Raw genomic sequence first — 14,873 nt, 5'->3', positions numbered from 1 at the left:
ATGGGGAAGCCAAGAACTACTCTAAGTTCCTTTGTGCTCCATACAACAATCCAACCTTTGGCTCAAAAGCAAAGGTTTTGCTGAAGCCCAAAAGAATGAGAAACAGAGTGCACATTCCCATTCCCCTTCCCCAACAGGGATGATCCAGGGTAACAGAGACCAGCCCCAAAGCAGCCACTGTGTGCTAGGATGTGGCTGAGGGAAAATGAGAAGTTAAAAATCTGAGTCCCAGGCATCCTTGCTCACAAATGTCAGGCTCTGGAAGAAACTGCTAGGCCCCTCTGAGGCTCTGCCCTCTAGTGTCAAAGATGAGGCTAGTTGTACACCCATCTCACAGGGCTGCAATGACAACCAAATGTGCAAAAATGGAAGAGGGCTTGCCCTGATGTGGCTGTCTGGCCTGTGGGTGCCTTCCTGCAGAGCAGAATACCCAGGTTCCGACTCAGTCCCGGGGGACTGTCAGAGCAGACTAGCGCGTGAGCTAGCTGAAACTGCTGGAATCTGGGGTACAGATGACAGGCAGAGAGTGTGCTCGGCCCAAAGGCAAACTCAGCTTCTCTTACAGGCTAAGCTCCTACCCCTCCCACTGGAGCACCTGGGGACCTTTAGCCTGGGCACCCCAGCAGAGAGGGCAGTGGCCCGGCTGAGGAGTACCAGTAAAAGTCTCCAAGGGGAAGATTCACCAGTTTGCTGACATCAATGAAAATGGCAAAGACAGGGAAAGTACTAATATCTATAATTTATAGTAATGCTTGTCGAATTTACAAAAAAAACTCACTAAAAATGCAAGTGGCAAATGTATGAATTCAATAAAAGAAGAATACACGTGGTAAACATTTTAGAAAAGTATCCAAACTCATTCATAATAATTAAAGGAATGCTAAATACTCCTACATTCACCTAAAGTAGTCTTCCAAGAGAGGTGTGCTTGTGATCCTCATGAGAATAAGCTTTACTGGCAGACCTAGGGAAAACTTGATGGGGTTCTCCTCTATTGCTGATAAATTGGAACATGCATTTCAGAAATTTATTTATGAAATTATTCATCACATTATTTATAGAAATGTATGAACAAAAGCAAAATTCTTGCCAACAGGCCGAAGATGCTTATTGTAGCATTACTTATAATGACAAACCCTGGAATGAATCTAATATCCGGCTACCAGTCAGTGCATTCTGGAACATCTATAAGGTACATTATTACATGGCTGTTTAAATGATCATGATAAAGTTAATAAACACATGACGGTTTCTTCAGCCTTGTTAGGGATCAGGAAACCACTAATCACAACCACAAGATAACCTCCACACACTCATCAGAATAGCTAAAAATGGGGAGGGGAGGACAATACCAAGTCCTGGTTAGGATGTGGGATAAACAGAACCCTGAGACACTGCTAGTGGAAGGTAAAATGGCACAGCCACTCTGGAAAACCGGATCTACACAAGCTGATGTACACCTCCACCACGACCCAGTGCACAGCTCAGAATGGAACTGCTAACAGAAATACATGGTTATGTTCGCAAAGGTACAAGGAACATGTAGAGCATAAGGCTCATCACAGTCAAACACTGGCAACAATCCAGACATCCATCCACAAGAAACAAAACAACACAGATGGCTTTCAGAAATGACGTCAAGGTAGAAAGCCAGTCCACGAGAGTGTATCTAGGCACAACTATTTGTATAAAGTTCAAGCACGGGCCAAATGAGTCCATGGTGCTCAAAGTCAGGACAGCGGTGTCTTTGAGGGGTGAGTACTGACTGAGTAGGGCATGTGGGGCATGAGGAGGCTTGTAGGCTCTAGTAATGCTCCATCTCTTGTTTTGGGTACTGGTTTTAAGAATGAATTTACTATCTATAACTTTTTTTGAGCTGTACATGAAGATTTTTTATATTTCAATAAAAAGTTTAATTATTTTAATGACTATAACAAAGACAACAGCATGAAAAACTGTTTATGTCAGCTCTAATTCATGTTTTTAATGAAATATTCTGAGTCCTGGTCACAGTCATTTAAAAAGACAGGACACAGACTGGGGCGCCTGGGTGGCTCAGTTGGTTAAACGCTTGACTCCTGAGTTCAGCTCAGGTCATGATCAGGGTCATGAGTTTGAACCCTATGTGGGGCTCCACACTCAGCAGGGAGTCTGCTTGACATTCTCTTGCTCTCCCTCTCTCTTTCAAATAAATGGATAAATCTTTAAAGAAGAAAAAAAAAAAAGGCCACAGAAGGAAAGAGCCAGCAGGAGACTACATGGAGGAGAAGGCCATATTTGGGGGTGTGACCATGGGGAACTGGTCCCTTTCTTAGCTTCAGGTCACCCTCTTACGGGACTGAAATGATGACCGGAAGCTAAGATCATCTCATGCTGGCCAGAGGGAGAAGCCTGGGCTTGAATTAGCTCGAGGAAGGAGCGCTTCCTCCTTAAACTTCTTCCCAGTGTGTTTCCAGCCTTGTCCTGCCTTGCTTGGCTGCCCTGCTCAGCCTGTAGTAAGGCTGTGGTCACTCCCCTGCACCTGGGCCAGTGCAGACAGACCACTTGATAGAAGGCAACTGGACCCCTACCTGTCCAAGAGAGGCTCCCAAACGCCCTTGCTCCTTCACCCCCTCTCTCCTCCCCTTGCAGGGCCCCTGCACCTAGGAGGGTGGAGGGTAGGTATTATAGGCATGGTGGGATCCTGGGGATAGAAATGCTTAAAGGGGAACATTTACAGACTAACTTTACATTTGATAGAATTCACAGACCATAAAAGCTTTTGGGTCAAGAGGACCTCAGAAGCCACTTCATGGTTATCTGGGACATTTAATTAGGATCTGCAATTTAAATCATCAAGACCCAGAACGTGGATCTGATCTGTGCCGCTGAACTCAATTTTCCTTATTAGTCTCATTAACTTAAAGTAATTCACCAAGAACTCTTATATTCCCAAGGTCCCTGGTTTTCCTCCTGGCCCCATTTGAAGACCAGAGCTCATTAGGAAGAAAAACTGCACTTACATCAAACAGGACAGATAGTGTGTGGGAGTTATTCAGGGGCTGGAATTTATTTTCTTGGGGGCAAGAAAGAAAGAAAGAAGGAATAACTCATAAAACTAACTGCCTCTTCTCCTCACTCTGTGAGAGATCTGTAACCCTTTCTGACAAGAGGACACAGATCATCATCAACACGATAGCAAACCCAGTCATGTTCCTTCCACCTGTGTGGGGCCGGAGGGGGATGATGGTAGAGGAGCATACGCAAGACTGGGGATGTGGTGGGACGCCTGGGTGGCTCAGTTGGTTAAGCAGCTGCCTTCGGCTCAGGTCATGATCCCAGGGTCCTGGGATCGAGTCCCACATCGGGCTCCTTGCTCGGCAGGGAGCCTGCTTCTCCCTCTGCCTCTGCCTGCCCCTCTGTCTGCCTGTGCTCGCTCGCGCTCTCTCCCTCTGTCTCTGAAAAATAAATAAAATCTTTAAAAAAAAAAAAAAAAAGACTGGGGATGTGGTGGTTCACACAGGTCCATGGGATCTGTGACAGGTGGCAGTGACTATCAGAAGCTTCTCAGGAAGCCGGTCTTAGAACGAACAGGCCTGCCTAGCTCCTCTTCCACAGAACAAGGGTTCCCATGCCTGGAAGGGATCTGGAGGCCCCTCGGGCTCAGAAACCTCTTAGGGCTGCTGAGCTGGAGCTAGTGGAGAGGATGAGCCACACAATTTTCCATTTTCATCTGTCTTATACAATGGGGGTTCTTCAGAGAATAATCTTAAAATGGAGTTGCATGGATGATGCCACAGAAGTCCAGACAAGGTGACTTTCTCAAGGTCACATGGAGGTAAAGGATGAACTATCAGAATCAACCCAAAGCAAAAAGCCCAAATACAACTGGGGCGCTCTTGCTGCCCAGCCCACCCTACCACTGTCACTACGGACAGGAAACGAGCTCCCAGCAAACCTTCCCTGGACCTCTGCTCTCTAGGCAGCACAGGAGTGAAAGTCAGATGGAAGGCTTGAGTGAGTCAGAGCATGAATCAGCAGCCCCTGAGGAGGCTACTACAGGAGTCAGAAAGAGGAAGAGTTTTCTCTCAAAAACCCCAGTCCAGGATAGCCACAATCACTGACCCATGAGGCGTCACACTGCTCACTGGCAAATCACTACTAATAATAACCTCAGAGAGACAGCTGCTGCCTTCTCCACAAAGCCCCTCCTGTAGACACTGCCCAGCAGCCAATGGCTATGCCTCAGTCTCCCTAACACGGCAAACCAGTCTGTACCTCAAGATAACGCACTTCCTGGTATGACCATGGGATGAGGAGTGGGGCGCCTTGTGTCTTAGGAATGCCAGACTTAAGCTTCTTACTTCTTCCATTTCCTCCTGGGTGCCTCATTCAAGTCTACATATAAACCAGGGGTCTAGCAAAGACCCACTGAGTAAACAAACTATCAGCTTCTGTGGCAGACCAGCTTTGCTCACCAGAGTCTGGCTTTCTCCTTCATCCCAGGTACACTGACAGGTCACCCTCTCTAGCCCCCTTCTAGTCTGGTACAGCTGTGTGATAGCATAGAGGGATGCACTCAGGCTGAAATAAAGGTGAGAAAACTGCTCATAGGACCCTCCAAGTCTCCCTTCCCCCAGATTCCTGGTTGGATGTAAGGGACTGAGTGAATAATTCTGAGGCCTAGGGTAAGGGAGTGACTCCAAGGACAGAAACTAGGTCCCTGTGGCTGGGTAGAACAGAGCCCCTGCTCCCCATCCCTTCCCCACAGACAACCTACACTGAGCTTAACTTGCATAAGAAATCACCTGTGTTGTGTGAGGCCACTGAGATTTGGGAAGTGCTTGTTCTAGCCGCTAACATAAGTTACCTTGACTAAAGTCTGGCACATTCCAGGCACCCAGTAAATGGTTATAGTGAAAATAAAACTCACAGCCACTAGTTCACACCTACCACATAGTGCTGGGGAAAGAATGGTGCTTTGCTCTCTGCAGGAGGTATGCCCAGTCCATGCCAGCAGGTGGCAGGGAGACCCTCACAAGAGGCCAGGAAATGAAAAAAACACAAAGAAGTAAAACAAACAAACCCACTTTAGCATACAATCAACCTGGCAAAGGTCCCCTCTCTAATTCCACATCAGGCTCAGGGTACCCTGCTAACTCTCCTGCCCTTCCACCCCAGTATCACCCAGCTAGCCCCAGACCTCACCACCCCAGACATGTGCCATGATGGAAGCTGGAGTTAATGTTGAGAAAGCAAGTTCCCTGAGATGGCTCTAGAGCTGCTAATCCAACCAGGAGAGAAGAAGAGACCCAGCTCTCCCACTGGGCACCAAGATCAGCCTCATTCCAATAAGAGCCAGCTGGGAATTAAGGTTGCCCACAGCCCCATCCAGACCTCGTATACACCAACAAGGGCCTTGGGACCCTTGGGACTTTAGGGCCATGAATTCCTTGATTCCCAGCAAATAAGAGAATGACAAGAGCATGGGTGCAAACACCATAACATAGGCACAAACCTTGGGTGGGCATGGGGTGGGTGGGGTGCAGCTGCCCATGACAAAAACTGAATGGGCCAGAGCTATGGTGGCTATGATAACAGGCATGGCAAGGCCAGCAGAGAGGAATAGGAGCAGTGTCTCTAGAACAGCCAAGGGCAAGGATGACCAGCAAGCGGGAGGCTCCCCACTACGGAAAGGCAGCACTGGTGAGCACCCAATACCGAAACAGCTCATATTCTGCTCCCAGGCACGTGACCAGGTCAGGCACCAGTAAAGGAAGATTCAGCAGATAGGCAAGGACCAGAAAAGTCTGGCTTCCGAATATTCCAGAACAGCAGCCAAGGGCAGCAGAAAACTCTGGCTTCTATTTGGAATGAATGAATGAATGAATGTGTGCGTCTACATGACATCCCAGAAATGTAAGTGCTGTGAGTCAAGTTCTGGTGCACAGGAGACAGCAGAATGCTTGAGAACAGAGGAGCACACTACTGGGGTGGGGAGACGCACTGGAAGCATTCTTCCTGAAATAACAGAAACTCAAGCAGGCTGCTGAGAAATGCTAAGGAAGAGGGTGCTGAACAGAGCAGAAGGCCGCCCACCGGCATAGAGCAGGTAGGGATGCCGGGTGGATGAACCACTGTAAGCACTGCAGGGGGACAGGCTCTGGCACACAGGGCACGAGGAGTTAAACCAAGCTGGAACTGAGCAGTAAGGGTTCCTTGATCTTCATGAGCCCATTCTGGGGACTTCACCCTCTGGATGCTCCACCCCTCGGCAGCCCCCCACCCTAAAATGCATGAGGATAGTGGAAGCAAACAGATCTTCCATCTTTTTCTCTTTCAAACAAGCCAACTGCCTAGAAAAGATCTTAATCTTTTAAACAAAGTCCAATATGCCTCCTGACCATAAAAAGCAAGGAATGCTGCCTGCCTCCAAGGCTCAGGTATTAAATGTGCAGGAAAGGCCAGATGCCCCAGTAATAAAGACAAGGGTAGTGGACAGGGAGGCCTTTGTCTTTTCCCTCCTGTGCTCTGACCCCAAATCCAGCAGGGCCCGGACACCTCGGTCCACAGAGGGCTCTCAACGCCTGCCTTTGTATGACCTAGACCCCTTGGATTAACCTTAACCTTGCAGAGGCCCAGAGCTGGGGACGAGAGGCCACGTACTTGCTCAGTTAGTGTCGTTCTTCTCTGGGCGCCTGGGCAAGAGCCACTGAGCTTCCCTGAGCCTCAGTTTCCCAATGTGGAAAACAGGAGTAACAACACCCAGCTTACTGGGATATGCTGAGGAGCATACACGGATGTGGATAGATGTGTAAAACACCCACATGGAGCCCGGCACAGAGACCTGCGTCAGGCACGTGAGCCTCTCCCCTGAGCTCTGCCTCACCTCCCCCACGTCCAGTGCCATGCTGTACTTTTACAGCAACACTGTGAGTCTGGAAGGGCTCTCTTTCCCTCCAGCTGAGTCTACTGACCCTTTTACCCCTGAACTCTCCAAATGCAACTCTTCACTCGGGCCCACAGCACTTCACCGGTGCTTCATTATATACAGTCACCGTGTTTTCTAAACCAAACACTTTGAGGCCTAAAGGTTGCTGCTGGGAAGGGACAGGCAACCAGAGCCCCATTCCTAGAGGCAGTGTGTCCGGTATCAGACCTGGTCAGCTGCTGGGAGCCTTGTCACCTTCACAGAGCACCTTCTCTGGGCCTCAGGTTCCTTGTCTGTAAAATGAGGAGATGGTCGATGTAAAGGCTCCAGGGCCCGACCCCACCCCAGCCCCCCAGGAAAGAGGAGTGGCTGCTCTGTGCTTTGGGGCTGGACCTCCATTAGGATCCTGTCCTGAGGGGCAGCCCCCCCCCAGTCCTCCTTCTGTGGAGGCCTGCTTCCTGCTTCCCCCTGTGAGCCAGGGACTCAGCCCTCTCCTACTTCTCATATCCTGCACCGCACAAGGCCTTGGACCCAGCAGAGAGGTTCACTGTGCAGAAGCCTCCACCCCATCCAAGAACACCGCCTAACCGAGGAGTGTGCTGCAAAACCTATTCAGTGCGGCTGGCAGTGAAATGCAGGACACGAATGCCTCAGAAAGTCAGGCCACAGAAGACCCATGCGTGGCTGGTGTGTCTTCTCACCGGCATGCACAACCCACCCCACCCTGCCTCCCCTACCAGCTCCTCCCTCCTCCAGGGCCCTACATTCTGCCACCTTTTATCTCCAGCTTTCCACTTCCCCAAGCCTGGTTCTCTGCTGGTGACACAGAACAGGCAGCAATGGTAATGGGCTCACCCGAGTTAATGAACTAGCCTGCTTCCTCCATTTAATGGCTATGGTAGCCAACAGAATATAGTGCCTTAACCCAGATTCAAAAGCACAACTCCGACTACGGCAGGAGGAGTCAGTCAGCTTGGGTGGCTGCACGAATACTCCCCCTCAACAATGGCAGCAGGGGCGAGTGCCCAGGAGCAGGGCAAGCCCAGATTATTTCAGCTCCCCCCAACCCCCTAGTTTTCCCATCTCAGTCAGTGGTAGCTCCATTTTTCCACTTGCTTCGGCTGAGACACACAATCAGCGCCGGCTCCCAAACTATTCTGCCTCTCACATCTCACAGCCAACACACTGGTGATCCTTGGGCTCTACCTTCCTCCATAGAGCCAGACTCTAGCCTGCCTCAGCACCCCTGCCACATGGCCCTGGCTTCTGACAGCCCCTCTGCGGCACCTGCTCTTTCTCTACATAGCACTGGTGAGGCCACGAAGCCTTCTGCTGGTGTCTTCATCTGGCTCCCACCCGGCTTCCTTGCTGTTCAGACCCCCCTGGCCAGCCACTCTCCCAGAGGCTGCTCTTCCTTGGAAGGTATTGGAGGGCACTTTCCTCACCCCCGGTATGTCCTTTCTAAAAACCAGCCCCTCCAGGAGGTCTCTGGGACATTCCAGTTTAAGATGGACTTGTGGCTCACATATAAGCCATGATCTTTGGGGGATTTTCTATAGGAACTAGCCTGAAAATAAGTCACCCTGAAAACACGCTTAGAAGTGCTGGTGCTGAGCAACACAAGTGCAAACCCTGTGTCTGGGGGCTCACATCCAGAAGATGAGAAAGACGTGTTAACAATAAGCCAGTGCTCCGCAGAGGAAGTGCGGGCAGCAGCTGCAGAAAGGGAGGGGATCCTGTGGCGACCTCAGCTGTTCTAAGCCCTCCCACACCCCCTACTTCTTAAGCCACTTTCCTTGACACTACTTTTTGTCCTTCTATACCTCATGATGTTTCTTTTCTAGAAACAGACAATCTCTTCAACAACACTGAGAGTCTCTCACGAACCAGGCCTTAGAGATACAAACATGTACAAAATGAACAAGGGGTCTTGGTCAGGAAATGTATGACCAGAACTGCAACAAAACCCTGAATGGGGGACAATCTGAGGGCCACAGTGGTGCTGGTGGAATGTCTTCCCCAACCCTCCCTTCTGTGAAGGGCTGTCCTGCTGTTCCCCTCTTCTCTACGAACACGGGGGCCCCAGGTGCGAGAACCAGGGACTCGGGAGGCTCCTTCTTGGTGAGAATCAACCCAGTGTTGATTCAGTCCTCTAACTCCCATGTGCCTGGCTTCGTCTGTCATTGGACTGCCACAGAAGTTTCCCAGAGTAGCACAAGCAAAGATAATGGAAGCACTGCACTGACTGCTATAGTCTCTTGTAAGAGCTGCCTGTTTATTACTGGAGACAATGCCCGTCACTGTCAATGAATCTTCTCTCTCCTAGAAATGTCCGGGCCTTTGACAATTCTCATGTCTTGCTCCATTGTCAACTGGGCCACTCGAAGCCCTCACATAATTAATTGAAAATTCGCTAGTATGTCAGCCAGGAAGGCCTCTCAGGAGTGCCAGAAAAATTTCCAAATAGGTGTGTAAAAGGACTATATCCAGTATCTATTAACTTCTACTGTCAACGAAGACATGCAGTTCTCAGAGGATCAATGGCCAAAGAAATGAGGACAAAAGCTTCCCTGTGACCTGTGGGTCAGCTTCTCTCTGAATGGAGGTCAGTAACAGACCTATCAGCCAATGAAGGAAGGTTATCATCTCAGACTCAGATGCCCCCAAACCCCCTCGCCCAGGGTACTTACTCAAAGCTCGGTTCCAGGAGATATAGCCAGAACAGAACTCTCTGGATCCTCTAGGGCTGGGTAGCAGCCCTGAGTCCTAACATTCGGCTGGGTGTGCCCTATTCACTGCTTGCAATGTTTTTTTCTCTTCCCCTTTCTTATTCCACTCAAACCCAAGGTTTTAAGGTCTGGCCTCATGCCTGCTTCTACCTCTCCACCCACAAGAGTGGGCCACCTAGAAGCGGTGCCCTGGCTTTCTTCAGCCACCAGGACAGAGGGCACCCCACACTCCACTTCTCTCTTCCCTCCACTTTGGGAGGGGTCTGTCCTTTTAGCCAAAGGAGTGCTGGGAGAGGCGTGGCCCAGCAGCTCACCATTTTTCAGCATGACGGTGTAGAGAGGGTAAGCCTTCCTGGGCAGTGGCTTATGCCCAGCTACAGCAACTCCCTCCACCTTGCCCTGACAGCATCCCTCAGTCCCTGGGGATTCGGTGAAGAATCCATCATGGTGAGGGCAGGTTCTGGGTACTCCCGCTATTGTGCCTAAAACACCATACTTGCCAGCCAGAACACTTGGGCCAGAGCCCAAAGAACCCAATTCAGATGAGTTTCAGCAGAAAGGTACATTTTTCATAAAGGTTTGGGGTTGACTTATAAAACTTGAACAGGAATGTGGCTGAGTGGGCCCAAGGACCCCAATGTCAGCAACACAGACAATTCTTGTGGGCTTTCCTCTGCTGACCCCTCTCATTCTCCCCTTCTCTGAAAATGAATCTGTACTCATGGTGATGTCAAGGCAGCCGACAGCCCCCAACTCTACGCTCCAGGTCTAGCCACTGAAGAGGCTGAATGCCTGGACTCTCCCGGTCTCCAGTCCAGCTCCTTCTGGGGAAGGCGATCCAAGGGTGTAGCTTGGCCAACTGCCCACAGGACAGAGGGCTGGGGTCACACTGCCCCATGAGAGCTCCCATGAGACCCATTAATTTGGTGGGAGAACCCCTACAAAGTGAGGGAGGGCAGAGACTAGAGAGAATCCTCACAACTCACAACTCCTAGGATCCAAACAGAGAGACTCTGTAGTCAGTGTTCCTCACTGACTTAAAGAAGTCAAAGAACTCCTACTGTTAAGTGTTTCTCATATTGTTTAAAATAGAGAACATAAACATAAAATTAGGTATAAACCCTTTCTTCCTGGAGCCCAACTACTATAAAACTATACGAATTCTATAAATTAACCACAAGACCTGTATATAAATGAACTCATGTCTCTAATAACGTAATGTGGCAGGTGGGCCACGACACAGAAGCCGTCACACAACTATAACCCTGACGGACTCCAGAAGGCCTCTCCTGCCACCTCTCTTCTCTGCTCCTGGGCTGAGCCAGAAATGCCCACAAGGGCCACTAAGTCCTCCCAGCTGCCATGTGGCCAGCAGCAACCGTTCCCTAAAAATGTGAGTTGAGGAGCAGGAGAGGATAAGGGAGATGGGGTGACAGCTCCCTAGACAGGGAATAAGGAGTCTTGGGGTCCCGGATAGCAGGACATGTTGCTTTGCTCTTTCACATGGTATCAAGAGAGTTATAGGACAAAAGTACAAGACATGGCTTCATGGCTCGCTGCAGAAAAATGCAAGACTGAGGCCACCGGTCACCTTCATCAAGTCTCCGCAGCGAAGGGCTCCCCTCACGGGCCACGGAATGTGGCAAAGGAGACAGTGGCTGCGACACTTCCCAGTGTGAAGAGCACCGTCTGTCTTCCCTTCTTTCAGTCTGTTCACAGCCTGACACTCCTCCGGGGACCTGAACAGTGTCTGCTACCCCCTGGAGATTCTCCTCGTGTTTCCACCTAGCAGGAGAAGGTCAGGATAGGAGACGGAGAACTGCCCAGCCCAAGATGCCATCTGACTGCTCACCTGCCTCCTCCAGCTTCCAGGGACAGAAATTCCTTGTCCAGAGATTCCTCGGGTAGAAAACGTCATGGGTGGATGTGTGAGCACGAGCGGCAACTTGGCTGGCAGGTGCTTCCCTCCCATGGTCCCCGGCTCCCGCCGTCCTCCTCACGCCTCCCTTGCCAAGGGAGCTGCTGGACTGACGGGAGCCAGAAGCCCGGCTTCTTCAAGGTCAGGAGTCCCAGAGCAAAGTCAGACCCAGAGTCAACCCTCAGCTGTCCTGTACTCTTCCCGACAAGGCACAGCAGCCTGCAGGACACAGTAAGGCCAAATACAACCAGACCCAGGTAAAAGGCATGCTCTTTTTCCTTGGCCAGTTCCTCATTTTTAAGTACTTTCACACGTATTATTTTCATTTCACAGTGTTTATTAGAATTTCACTCTCTTCCCTCCACCCCTTTTCAGGACCCCCTGGAAGAAAACATTCCGGATCCAACATACATGGACCAATCTCTCCCTTTCTGTCCCCACCCACAGTCTTTACAAGGCCCCTCCAGTCAGTCTCTGACCAGACCTCCAGCCTTCATGTTAAGCAACACCATGAATTGGAGGAGAAATAAACCTTCCTAGAGAAGGTGGGGTGACTTCTTGTTTTCTATCACTCATGTGCGATTTCCTTTTCATACACAGAGATTAAATACCTCGAAAAAAAATGACCAATATTTTATTAAAATATTTCAAAATAAATTTTAAAAGCCACAAAGCTGGGACGAGGGGAAAAATAAAATTAAAATTAAAACACACAAAACTTTATGAGTGGGGCAAAAAGTCAAAACCTGGCCAACACCACTACCTAATATTAAGAATAAAAAAAATTTACATATACAATATCCAGTATTTCTGATGGTGGAGACAGGACTTGTATAAATACCGTGGTACATTTCGTTAGAAGAGTAGAGTGGGAACCCCTGACCCAACATGTCATGACTCAAGACCTAGTTTCTCTGGTGACACGTTAACCCGATTAGCAGGGGTTCCCCCGATTAGCAGGGGTTCCTCTGCCCGTTTTGTACAACTACTGCAGTTTTCTGTCATTTCTGTCTCTTCACTGCTCCCAACAGGTTTTCTTCATTCACAGTGGAATATCCAAAGCCAAGGGGCTTTGGGAAATAGTTAACGCCCTGTCCCCGGCTCACACTGCTTACACACACTCCACAATTCAAGAATAAAACATGCATCCTCCCTCTCCTTACAAAAACTCCCACGTCCTCTTTGAGGTTTGTCAACGGAAGCAGTGCAGGGAAAGTCAATCAGCTCACCACTCAGACAGTGGCTGGACACATAAAAATGGCAGGACCCATGTGGGGAAACACAGGCACTGACCAAGGTGAGCCTACCTGGGAGATCCTAGGATTCAGCTGGCAGTGGTTGTTTTTTTTGTTTTGTTTTGTTTTAAAGATTTATTTGAGAGAGACCAAAAGAGATAGAGAGAGAGAGAGAATACATAAGCAGGGGGGAGGGGAGAGGAAAAGAGAATCTCAGCAGAGTTTCTACTGAGTGCAAAGCCTGACACCAGTTTGATCTCAGAACCCTGAGATCATGCCCTGAGCCAAAATCAAGAGTCAGACACTCAACCGACTGAGCCACCCAGGCACCCCCGCCCCCCACCCGCTGGTACTTTTCATTAACTTAACAGCGAAATGCACTCTTGGAAGGGAAGCTGGGCACCCACACCAGCTCCCAGAGAGGTCAGTGAGATCCAGGCCTGATGCTGCCGGAGCCTTTCCAGAATGGGAGGCTCCATGATTATGCCAGGTCAGTGAACAACCAGGAAGAACCAGGCTTTGGTTCTGTTTACTAGAACCAAATACCCAGGCAACTTTCAAAACTCTGTGCTAATGCTAATGGAGCTCTGGGAAAACAGAGGAAATTCCAGCTCCAAGGGCTTATCTAATATGACAGCTATAGGTTTTCTTCAAATTCAGGCGTCTATGTGTGGGCATAGTTTCCAATCCAGCCACACTCCTGGCGCCCCAGTGCCTCCCCCTTGCTCCCACCGAACCCTTCACCGTCCTCACTCCACACCTTCAGAAGGATGGTGCATGGGCCTAAAGAGGCACTTACTTACAGGCTCATTCCAAAAACACTATTTCCTTCTAGACCATTGAGAGGGCAGGATTGACAGTATTTTCAAAGTTCCAATGTGTTTTGGATGACTGCAGTTGGGTGGATTCCATTTATTTTTATAATCACTGAATCTAATTCAGAAGTGTCAAGGTTGGCTTCACAAGAGAATATAAAGCTTTCTGAGTAGCCACAAAATTCCATAAAGGGCTATAAATGTGAAGCAACAACCACAGATCAATGAAATGCTGGGAAGACAAAGTTATTTCTGGAACAAGGCAGTAAGCCAGGAGACTGAGGATGACTTGCCCAAGGCCTCTAAGTGGGCAGCACTCAACCAGGCTGATTTTAGCTTCTGCACCAGCAAACCAAAATTAGGGACAGAAGTCTCAGTCTTCTACATACCTTGGAGCCAAAGTGGGTCACACATTCTCTAAGCTTTGCCATATATAAAACTCTAGCAAAATGGTATATTATCAGCTTACATTAGCTGCAAAAGAGGAATACTGTTTCAACCAATCACTGGGCTTCAGCTAATAGGCATGAAGAACTCTCTGGAATTCTAATTGTTCAAATAAATTGGAAAAATCTCAGTACTTTCTTAAACTCTCCTACTGGGCTTTGGAAACAAACCTCTCTTTTACCTGGTAAGGGTGGGCCGAGATGTCACGGACACAGAATGGCCGGCCACATCTACAGTCAACACTTGAAAAAAACTCTCCTGTCTTGGCCCATCTCCAGGGGGTTCCAAAGGTCACTTCGTCATCATAACAATTAAACCTAAAGCCAGGATATGCCACTAGCTGGAAGGAAGCACTGTCCAACTCTGTAAATAAAAGAAAACCCAATGGACATCAACAAACCACAGAAGGACCTAACACCACTTGGTCACGGAAGAGACCAAGCAATTCAGGTCTGTTACAAACACCTTACACCAGGGCCATCTTTTGCCTTGAAGGGGGCTCACCCAGATAACCTCGCCCTAAGCTGGCAGTCGGGAGACTGCTCCAGAAAGTCTCCAGGAACAATTTCCTTTTTCTGTGGCCTTGTTCCAGAAAGACTCCTGTGCTGGTTGTGCTTTTCTTTAGAAAGAGGATGCTAGTTAGTCGGGCTATCTGTTCAAGAACCAGGTTCTTCTGCCATTATTTTCTTTTTCCAAAATCTCCAAAATCTGCAGCTGAGTTCTGAAATGTGGAGAACACACTGAGAATAAAGGCCCCATTAAATAGCTCCCTGTCAGGTATCCTATGTAAAACTGCCATCACCAAGAGCAGTGACAACG

General features: G+C 49.2%; 1 protein-coding gene across 7 annotated transcripts in view; it reads right to left on the bottom strand.

Moving 5' to 3' along the window:
* Positions 1-14,873, bottom strand: part of INPP4A (inositol polyphosphate-4-phosphatase type I A) — a 131,138-nt gene that overhangs the window by 59,985 nt on the left and 56,280 nt on the right. The gene's annotated exons all lie outside the window — the stretch shown is intronic.

This window comes from Mustela erminea, chromosome 7 (genome assembly GCF_009829155.1).
Source record: "Mustela erminea isolate mMusErm1 chromosome 7, mMusErm1.Pri, whole genome shotgun sequence".
NCBI classification, from domain to species: domain Eukaryota; kingdom Metazoa; phylum Chordata; class Mammalia; order Carnivora; family Mustelidae; genus Mustela; species Mustela erminea.
The sequence above is the reverse complement of the archived record's forward strand: the minus strand, read 5'-3'. Positions and strand labels throughout refer to the sequence as shown.